We start from the raw sequence: 10,800 nt of genomic DNA on the forward strand, positions 1-10,800 counted from the left end.
GTTCTCGTCATCCACTTCGGCACCCCGTCTTTCTGAACTAAATTGCAACACACTCCTAAACCGTTACCCAAGAGGAGGTAGGGAGGACACTGGAGTTGATCCCTTTGGGAAAGAGCCCGGGCCCTGATGGCCTGCCCATTTCCTTTTATAAAAATTCAGGAAACAATTAATACCCAAATTCACAGAAGTCTGTAATTCTTTATTTGCGGGATCCATTCTTCCTAAACAATCCCTAGAAGCATACATTACAATTCTTCCTAGAGAGGGGAAGGACCCTGAACAATGTGGAGGTTACAGGCCCATCTCTCTCTTGAATTGCGTTCTTAAGTGGTGGGCAAAAATTCTAGCCCAGAGCATTTAGCCTTTATTATCCCAAATTGTGGGAGATGAACAAGTAGGGTTTGTCAAAGGAAGAGAGGGCAGACACAATGTTAGTAGAGTTTTGCATGCTGTGTATCGTGCGTTGCCAGAAACCATCCATGGGCCTTCTTGGCACTGATGCTGAGTAGTCCTTTGACAGCATTTGTTGGGAGTACGTCAAAGGAGCCCTTCTTAAATTTAACTTCCCCCCTAAATTTATAGATGCTATATTCGCCCTTTATAAAGCTCCATCTGCCAAAATCCACATTAACCCTTTCATGACCAAGGGACCCCTGTGTCCTGGTCAAATTTTCCATTTCTGATAGGTACTTCTTTAAACTATAATATCTTTGCAACTGCTTTGAATATCACAACTATTTTTACTTTGTTCTTAAAGACTTATGAGGCTTTCATTTTCTAGATTAGTTTAATTAATTTCATGTTTTTAATTTTTATTATGAGTAGACAAATCACTAAATCTGATCATTTTTAACCACCATTTGCCATCCGTTTTTCATGGACGTTAAAAAAATGGATGCATTTTATTTGTTAGGGTTTTTTGTCCCAGCCACCTCGAAAACGCCACAGTGCCCATGCATATAGTGATGCAGTATTCCTGTAGATAGTGCCACCTTGCTCACTGTACATAGTGTCAGTGCCCACAAAGATAGTGCTCACTGTAAATTTGGCCACAGTGCCCACATAGTGCCACAGTTCCCACTGTAGATAGTGCCCATAGTGCCACAGTCCCCACTGTGGATAGTGCCCACATAGTGCCACACACAGTGCCCATGTAGATAGCGCCAGTGTCCCCTGTAGGCAGTGCCCATATAATGCCACAGTGCCCATGTAGATAGTGCCACACCCGCTATATATAGCACCACACCCCCTGTAGATAGTGCCACCCCCCTGCAGATAGCGCCACTACACTAATAGATAGCGACACTGCCCCTGTAGATAGCACTCCTCCGTAAATGGTACCCCCTTCCTGTAGATAGCACCACTGTAGCTCCCTGTAGGAGCGCAATCTCTCTGGCCAGGGATTCCGCTCCTAGGGGGAGTCCCTGATGTCTCTGTCCATATATGGACAGTGACATCAGGGGCCAATTCTAAAAGCGGAATCACCTACCAGAGCGTCGGCAGTGCTCTGGCCATGGATTCTGCTCCAGGAGTAGCCCCTGATATTACTGTCCATATATAGATAGTGATACCAGGGGTTCTCCAGTAGCGTAATTCCCGGACAGTGACATCAAGGGCTCTCTCTAGTAACAGAAATTCCGGCCAGATCGATCTGATCAGGGATTCCACTCCAGGAGTAGCCCCTGACGTCACTATCCATATATGGATAGTGACCCCAGGGGCTTCTCCAGTAGCGGAATCCCCAGCCAGAGTGTTGGCCGGGGATTCCGCTCCTAGAGAGAGCCCCTGACCTCACTGTCCAAATTGACAGTGACGTCAGGGGCTCTCTCTAGAAGCGGAATCCCTGTCCGGATCGATTTGACTTGGGATACCGCTCCTAGAGGGAGCTTAGGTGGCGCTATCTACAGGAAGTAGGGGGGTGAGATGCAATATACAGTGAGGGGGTTGCTATCTACAGAGGGGGTGGCGATATCTGCAGCGGGTGGCACCATCTACAGCGGGATGGAGAGACATCGGGGGCTCCCTCTAGGAGCGGAATCGAGAAGCCAGAGTGCTGGCCGAGGATTCTGCTCCTAGAGGGAGCTTAGGTGGCACTATCTACAGGGGGTTTTGCGCTTTCTAGAGGGGGTTGTGTGTGGCGCTATCTACAGTGGCCCAGCACTGCAAAACCCCAGCAGACATGAGAGTACAGCGCTGCTTAGACTGAAGCAGCATTGCACTCATTAAACCTCGTTCCAGACTGCCAACGTTTATACAGTATACATGACAACTGCACGGGGCATTAGCAATTCAAACGTATATAGCCGCATGGCAGTCGTGAAGGGGTTAATGGTACCCAGTCTGATTCCTTTTCCATTTTGAATGGTACTCGTCAAGGTTGTCCTCTGTCACCGTCCCTATTTGTTTTTATGTTGGAGTCACTTCTTTTAAAAATAAGGCAAACTGAAGATATCCATGGTCTCCAAATAGCAGAACATATACATAAGACGGTGGCTTTTGCCGATCACCTGCTACTAATGATCATAAACCCCCTTAACGCATTCCTGCTGATATTGGACATTTTCAAAAAGTTTGGAGATATTTCCAATTTAAAACTTAATTATGAAAAATCTGAGGCTTTGGGTATCTCTCTCCTATCCGATCATCTATCACGCCTAAAATCTATCTCCTCCGTTACATGACCCTAAACTGCTGTCAAATAATAGGGAATTATGATACCGGCTGACACAAATCAACTTTTTTCCCTGAATTTTGCTCCTCTTATTCCAAAAACACAAACATTTCTTTCACAACTGAATATCCCCTTCCTATCCTGGATTGACAGAAAAAACTTGTGTGCTTACTCAAATCCTGTATACACTACATTACCTACCTATTGTCACGTAGGGTTCGTGGACCCACAGGACCGTACCACCTTGGCGGTATGGCCTCTGGCCAACAGGGTGCAGGTCAGAGTCTATAGTTCATATAAGGTACTTGTGGCAGCTCGGACAGTAGGAAGGCAGGTTTGGCTGGTACTCGGCAGCAGGTACACATCAGGCGTGGAGAAGCAGGACAGGCGTGGTATACAGCACAGCACGGAAACAGCTCAGCACGGCACTAGATCAGGATACAGGTACAGGGAACACTGGGAGAAGGAAACATTTGGGGACCATTTGCAAGACAAACTTAGGATACGACAACAACGCTCAGGCGTGGAAGGAAGGGGCTGAGACCTTCTTATAGCCCAGGGTGCTCTGGGAGCAATCAGCTAAATCTCCCACATGCGTGCACTCTGGCTTCTTGAGTCTGGACTGAGCTTGTGAGCGCACCCTGGTGGTCACTGGGGAACAGGACAGCCGTATGTGCAGACATCTCTGGAGAGAATGGCGTCGACTGGATGGAAGGAGTTCGTGGTCAGCGACCACGGACGTTACACCTATAGAACTTCCAGCTAGATTTTTTTTAATAAACTTAGAAGCATCTTCTTCTAATTTTTATGGAAAGCAAAACACCCCAGAATAGCACAATGAGGCGATTTAATGGTTGCGCTGGTTACAACTTACTAATCCCGCTCTTAAAAATACTCATTTAGATATTGAAAGGGAGGTCTTCCTTGAGGAACTGTTACACTTGTTATGGGTTAAACATCCCTTACCTTCAAAAAAAATCCTATTCAGTGATATGATTCGGGAAATGCTTAGAATCTGAAATCTCAGAAATCCGCTCTGCTTTGGAAATGGCCAAGGGAAACCTATCTCCACTGGCACCGCTAGGTGTGCTCTCTCATTTCATAGATAAAACTAATACTGTTGTAACGGCAGGGGGTAGGGAGACGGACAAGTGAGCCCTAATCTACCCGCCACTCTGTCCCTGCCTACTTGCAACGACCCGCCCTAGGCGACGGGGTACAACTGGGCGGCGGTCCCTGCGCTCAGTAAGTGCACGACAAACACGACAAACATACAAGGAACACAAGCAAGGAAAAGGGGCCGTTGCCCACGGCAACACCGTGAGCAACCAGAGTGGTGAACGAGCCGAGTCAAGCCAGGAGTGTGCGAGGTACAAAACGAAAAGCAGAAGAGTAGTCGGTAAGCCAGGGTCGGTATGGAGCAGGATCAAAAATAGCAGGAGCTGTAGCTGGGCCAGGAACCACAAGGAAGGAAACAAAAGCAATAACAAGCACCGAGGGACAGGAAGTGCAGGCTTAAATAGACCGAGGGCGGGAGCTAGCTGAGTCTGGCCAGGTTACGATAGGCTCTCCCACTCCTAAGCCTGCCAGCCTGAATGGTGGAAGCAGGAGTCAGTCTCAGGGATGTATTCTCAGGTGCTGACTGATTAGTTCTGGGAGTTAACCCCGCAGTGCCTGGCAGATCCTTTACAACTGTTGGATCTTCCTTATTTATGGCCTTTTCTTAACACCCTTAAACTCACGGAGGTGACTGCCTGTAGAGCTACCCCAGTACTGAACACTCTCTAGCTCTTTTGCTTCTTCCACGTCCTTTCTTCATGTGTACGACTAACTCAGCAAGCTGCACATTTTTGGTCAATATACCCTCTCCATACCCTGATCCTACGTGTATGGAGAAGTACATTATTTTGCTCCAAATCCCAAGCAAACCTCTGTCCAAAATATATACTGGCCTCCTCCTTGGTCAAGCCTCATCCAAACACTTTTTCTTAGTGCAGTGGGAAAAGGAATTGGGCATCACCCTGTCACAGACACATTTTTATTTTGTTTTATCTCATTCTCATGGCTTCTTGCGATGTGTGAGACATCAAGAGAACCGTTATAAATTAATCACTAGATGGTATCGAACCCCAGACTATCTTTATAAGTTAAATCTCATTCAAACTAACGTTTGTCGGAGATGTGGTTTAGAACCTGGGACATTATCTCATATATGGTAGTCTTGCCCTAAGGTTAGATCATTTTGGTCACAGGCAGAACAAGCTATTAGGGATGTCACTAGTAACTCTAAAAAAAATATCAACCCTGAGCTTGTCTTATTATGGTACCCTTCAGGATATTTCATAACCTCATTGAAGGATTTATCCACCTTCATGATTTCAGCTGCTAAACTATTGATACCATTGAAATGGAGAGACAAGGAACCTCCTTCAGTGGCGATGTGGTGGACTAAAATGCACCAACTCCACAGATTGGAGGAGTTAGTGGGATGGAACACCTGCGCAAGGGATTCTATCCAGAGAGTTTGGCAAATATGGGGGGACTTTCATAAGGGTTGAGAGTGGTTTTGAAATGATTCCATGACATTGTCTCCATTGTATTTACGCAGATTTCATACAAACCTAGACTAGGAGTTTGTGTAACACATTTTCTGATAGGACTAGAATTTTCATCCTTTCCATCATAATTATAAGACAACGATTTGTGCATAACTGTTAACCACACCTGAGAGAATATTTTATATCAAAACTTCACTTTATTATTATGCAAGAGATACAACATTGTTAGATTTGTCTTTTTGTGTATTTGAGTTTACTGACTTACTTGGTCCACTTACAAGATGAGGAATCGGCCTTCTCTTCTACCCCCACAAGTGGACCTCCACTATTGCTTACAGAGACTCCAGATTAATTTCTGAATTGCGAATTGTAACAGTTTGGATCTCTGTAAATTAGATTTTTATATGTTGTTCTTTATTCAATGATTATAAAAATTCATAAATAAAGAATTAAAAAAATATAAAAACAGAAATGAAATCATTTAAAAACAGCATTTTGCGTTTACTTGGATTATTATTTTTCTAATATTAAAGAAAGTTTGATTATCTGAAACATTGTGAAACAGTGTGACAAATATGCAAAAATAGTGAGAACTCACATTCTGACAGTGCATGGTGTAAGATGGGGGGGCAAGCCATCAAGCTTTTGCCCGCAATATCAGTAGGACCCGAAGAATTACAGAATTCAGGTGTATTCTGAAGGTCACTTTAACTGGATTTCCCCTTTAAATTTTTGCAATTATTTTAGGGCAGAGAAATTTACAATAGTGATGTATGTCAGGTGTTTTTTCTGTGTAGGGAGTTATGCCCATGGTAGATAAAGTGTCCTAGGTGATAGGAAGTTAAATATTTAGAATGCAGCAACAAACAATTCATAATTGATAAGCTGTTTATTTTGTATCAATACAGCAAACATTCAATCAGCCTCTAGTAATAGCTTTTTTTTTGTTGTGTGGGTGGTTAAGTATGAAGGCATTGTTCTAAAAGAATAAAAGGAATACATTTGTATAACATGAGTACATTTTAGCTGTGAGGTATAATAAGAACTAGGCTACTGGCAATAAGAGAATATACAGTACGTAGGAGGACAAAACATAAATGCTGTCAGAGAATTAAGGCGATGCTGAAATTTACAGAAGTGTGATACGTTAAACTGAATGGAAGTGCAACAGCGCATGGACCGTAGTTATGGAACATAGAATGACAATGTGATTCTGTGGCATAACTACAGCCATAACATCTGTAGAATGTGGTTGGCACGGCTGATGGGTTATGGCTGAAATAGTTAAGGGTAGGCTGGTTTGAACATTTAAATGTATCCTTTACTATCCATAGGGGGAAAAAAGTGGGTAAAGAAAGTTAGTAATATTGGAATATTTTCATACAAATATATGCTATATTTTATCTGAACATTGGTTTTATTTTGGACTTCACTGGTTGAAATACACGTTTTATAAATTGTTACAAGCAAAAACAACATGTGATCTATGATAGCATCACTGATGCTTAACACAACAATTGAAGGGTCACTTATCATAGAATGTCAAGTGTTTCATAGTTATGTTCAGTCCTGACTTCTGACAGTCCAGAAGTCAAGGTGAAGGATGTCACCCTGACATTAGACTATGGATTTCCAGTATGGGACATAAGAGGAACCGTTAATCTAAACCACCTGCAAAGACTTTGCGGACACCAAATAATTGGACGTCAGAACAATCAAGTGAATGGAATGGGTGAACTAGCCCACTCCGGTTTACAGTACCAGGAGGAAGAGGAGCACTGGTCTAGGGAGACTTTGTACTTTATGAGATAAATATTCTTTTTTTTTTTATGGAGGGCTTTGTTCTAAATAATAAATGCAGAGAAAAGCTGACTTTCCGTCCAGGGGCTTTACTTCAGATACATCAGAAGCAGAATGTTTTTATTAGTGAACTACTTGTTCCAGGTCTTGCCACATGATGTTCTTGAGGTAGAATTCTATTATCACTTTAGAAATAACAAGACCAATTTTTTTTTCTCAAAAATCCTTCTTTTAATTCATGTGTCTATAGAACATTATCTAAAAAATCTCAGGCATCATTGTTTTTTTTTCCCAAATCTGAGACAAGCATTGATGTTATTCTTGGATAGTAGTTGGTTCACCCTACTCTCCCATGAATACCACTCATGCTCAGTATGTTTCTTACTGTAGACTGATGAGAACAGACTTCAGACAGGTCGGCAGTTTGTTGGATTTTATTTTGGGATGTTTTCAGTGTGCCCTTTAAGTCATTTGGCAAGCTGGTCAAAAATGTGAAAATTTCCCACTGTTCCAAGTTTTCTTAATTTGAAAATAATGACTATTACTTTGTTTGAGTCAAAGAGACTTAGAAAAGTAACGCAAAGTAGAAGAAGATGAAAGTCCTCAATAATTATTTTAAAGACAGATAAGACCAGATTATAAGAAGGAGTTGCCTGCAATTGTTGCTGCTAAACGAGCGAAATTTTTTTTTGGGTTACATGTTGCCATCTTCGGACATGTCATTCAGACATCAGAAAATGTAATCAGTGATGATCTTTAAGCTGGGAACCCGTGAGCCCCTTTCCAATGGTATATCAGAAAGTATCTAAAAGTGGGTAACAATCGGGTCCTGGTCATGTGATAATCAGACACGCACAGCTTTTTACAGTTACAGTACGTGTATCAGAGCTCTGTCTTGTAAGGAGCCATGCCGTTTTGGGATCATTGCATGACTAGGACAGATTTTTATCTCCTGAAAGTAAACAATGAAGGTTTCTACTGAAAGTCTGCAAGCAGAGATCTTGAAAACCATGAGGAATTTTTACTGAAAGTATATTATAAATTTGTATAGGTTTTCAGCATACAAGTATTAAATAACCTATAAGAAATAGATGCTCACACACAATATAATGAAAATAGAAAAATATATTTTTATTGAAACACATAAGGAACAGTAGACAATAGATTAAAATGAGGAATCCATAAACCACAGTTAAAAACGGGACAAAAGACTGTGTGGCTACAGAGCACAAGTTTGTACCTATAGCAGACCTTCAAAAAAGTGCAAGTACAGCCCTGAAGAGGGCATACAAGTAATACAATGACCCTATATAAGTGCAGCAAAGTGCTGCATAAACATAATAAGTAGAGATGAGCGAAACGGGACAACCGAACACGGTTTCGGTCCGAACTTCCGGAAAAGTTCGGTTCGCAGCGAATCCGAACTTCACCGGGTTCGACCGAACCCGTTTTGACCGAACCCGGCTACATTTTGGCGCCTGCCACATGTTACATCTAAAATGGAGGATTTCACAAGATCACCTGACATCAGGCTACCCCATAATGCCTTGCAAACGGCTCTCCCAGCCAATCGGGAGGCAGCATAGGGGCGGGCTCAAGCCTTCAATAAAAGTCTATGCACGGAGCTCAGCGGCCATTTTACAGACAGGAGCTGTAGGGATAGCATCTCTGTGCAGTAAGGGAAAACTTTAGGAATCTAAAAGGCAGGAATCCAGCAATCGAAGGGGCTCATCCACTACTCACTACTCAGCCAGTGTGTGAATACACTTTTATAAGGGGCTCATCCCCGTTGCATCCAACTTGCAATACAGGCAGGCTTTGTAGTACTACAACGCCCAGCATTCCCTGAGTCAGTGCACAGTGGCTGATAGAAATTCTCATTCATTGCCATTTGGCAAGCCAGTGTCAGTGAGTGAATACGCTTTTAGAAGGGGCCCATCCCCGGCCGTTAACGTAACAAACAAATAACAATACAACTTGCAATACAGGCAGCCTTTGTAGTAGTGGTAGTAGTAGTACTACAAGGCCCAGCATTCCCTGAGTGCACTGCGGCGTGGCTGATAGAAATTCTCATTCATTGCCATTTGCCAAGCCAGTGTCAGTGTGTGAATACGCTTTTAGAAGGGGCTCATCCCCGGCCGTTAACATAACAAACAAATAACAATACAACTTGCAATACAGGCAGCCTTTGTAGTAGTGGTAGTAGTAGTACTACTACAAGGCCCAGCATTCCCTGAGTGCACTGCGGCGTGGCTGATAGAAATTCTCATTCATTGCCATTTGCCAAGCCAGTGTCAGTCTGTGAATACGCTTTTAGAAGGAGCTCATCCCCGGCCGTTAACATAACAAACAAATAACAATACAACTTGCAATACAGGCAGCCTTTGTAGTAGTGGTAGTAGTAGTACTACAAGGCCCAGCATTCCCTGAGTGCTCTGCGGCGTGGCTGATAGAAATTCTCATTCATTGCCATTTGCCAAGCCAGTGTCAGTGTGTGAATACGCTTTTAGAAGGGGCTCATCCCCCAGGTTTTGATTCAACTTGCTGCACTCCAGCAGTGAAATGTCTGGGAAAAAAAAGGTTGTGAAAGGACGGGGTAGAGGAAAAAACACCCATGCCGTCTCCTCTTCCAGTCCAAATGTTGGATCTGTTGGTGCCAGACCCAGTACCAGCATTTGTGGCACAAGACATGTGCCCAGTTCCACTAGTAGCAGCTGCCATGTGCCTGCTGGTAGTAGCATCAGCAAGCCAGACTTGTCCATCTCCTCCGGTGGGTGGGTTACTTTAGACAATACGGCCATTGTGGACTGGTTGGCTGGCTCGCGGTCATCTCAGCAGGAAGACTCTGACGATCTGGCTTCAAGCCAGGTTTCGTTGGATTCCAGATCCTCTACAGTTCCTTGGCACGGTGACAGTAGTAATATAGGTATTTCTAGCGTTTCCATTCCATCATCTATGTCTTCGCTCCCCCTTCCTAGCGGGAAGCCATCTTTCCTGAGAGTCCTAAGAGACATCTCCTCGGGTGCGAAGGAAGATACTGAACAACATAGTGATGATGATGATGATTTGTTTTCCGCGAGTCAGCCAACGGAGTGTGTTGCGGCGGTGGTGGAGGTGGAAGCGGTGTCCGAGACTCATAGCTGCGGTAGTGGGGGTGTTGGTGGTGGTAGCCGTGGTGGCAGACGCAGTAATGAGGGGGGGCATGGAGCCCGCCATGATGTCACATCACATTCACAACACAGTGACAGAAGTAGCGGGGATGATGAGGAAGGCTATGATGATGATGTTGTTTTAGACAGGACGTGGGAACCAGGTGACGAGGTGATGACGGCGTCAGAGGAGGAGGGTAGTAGTGGCGGCACTGGCCGTGATAAACAGCCAAGCCGAGGTAGGGGCAGAAGTCAATCTGAAAAACGTTGCAGCGGTAGGGTCAGCTCAGGAGCCGGTGACCGCGACACTGATGCTGGTGTAGGCTCCCGAAAAAAGCCTGCCAGACAAGGGGCAAGCTCGGGTGGTGGTGGTGGTGGTGGACGTGGTACTACCTCTTTACGGTACTCTGCCGTGTGGCAATTTTTCTGTATCTTCCCATAGGACGAAAACATGGCACAGTGCCGTATCTGCAAGCAGAAAGTAAGGCGTGGGCAGGGCAGCAATGTAGGAACTACCGCTCTACGTAAACACATGGAGCGGCATCACAAGGCCATGTGGGACAATCGACATGCCCCACCATCATCATGTACATCTAATGAAGACCCCTCTGCCACTGCTGCT

Source organism: Rhinoderma darwinii, chromosome 3 (genome assembly GCF_050947455.1).
Source record: "Rhinoderma darwinii isolate aRhiDar2 chromosome 3, aRhiDar2.hap1, whole genome shotgun sequence".
Lineage (NCBI taxonomy): Eukaryota > Metazoa > Chordata > Amphibia > Anura > Rhinodermatidae > Rhinoderma > Rhinoderma darwinii.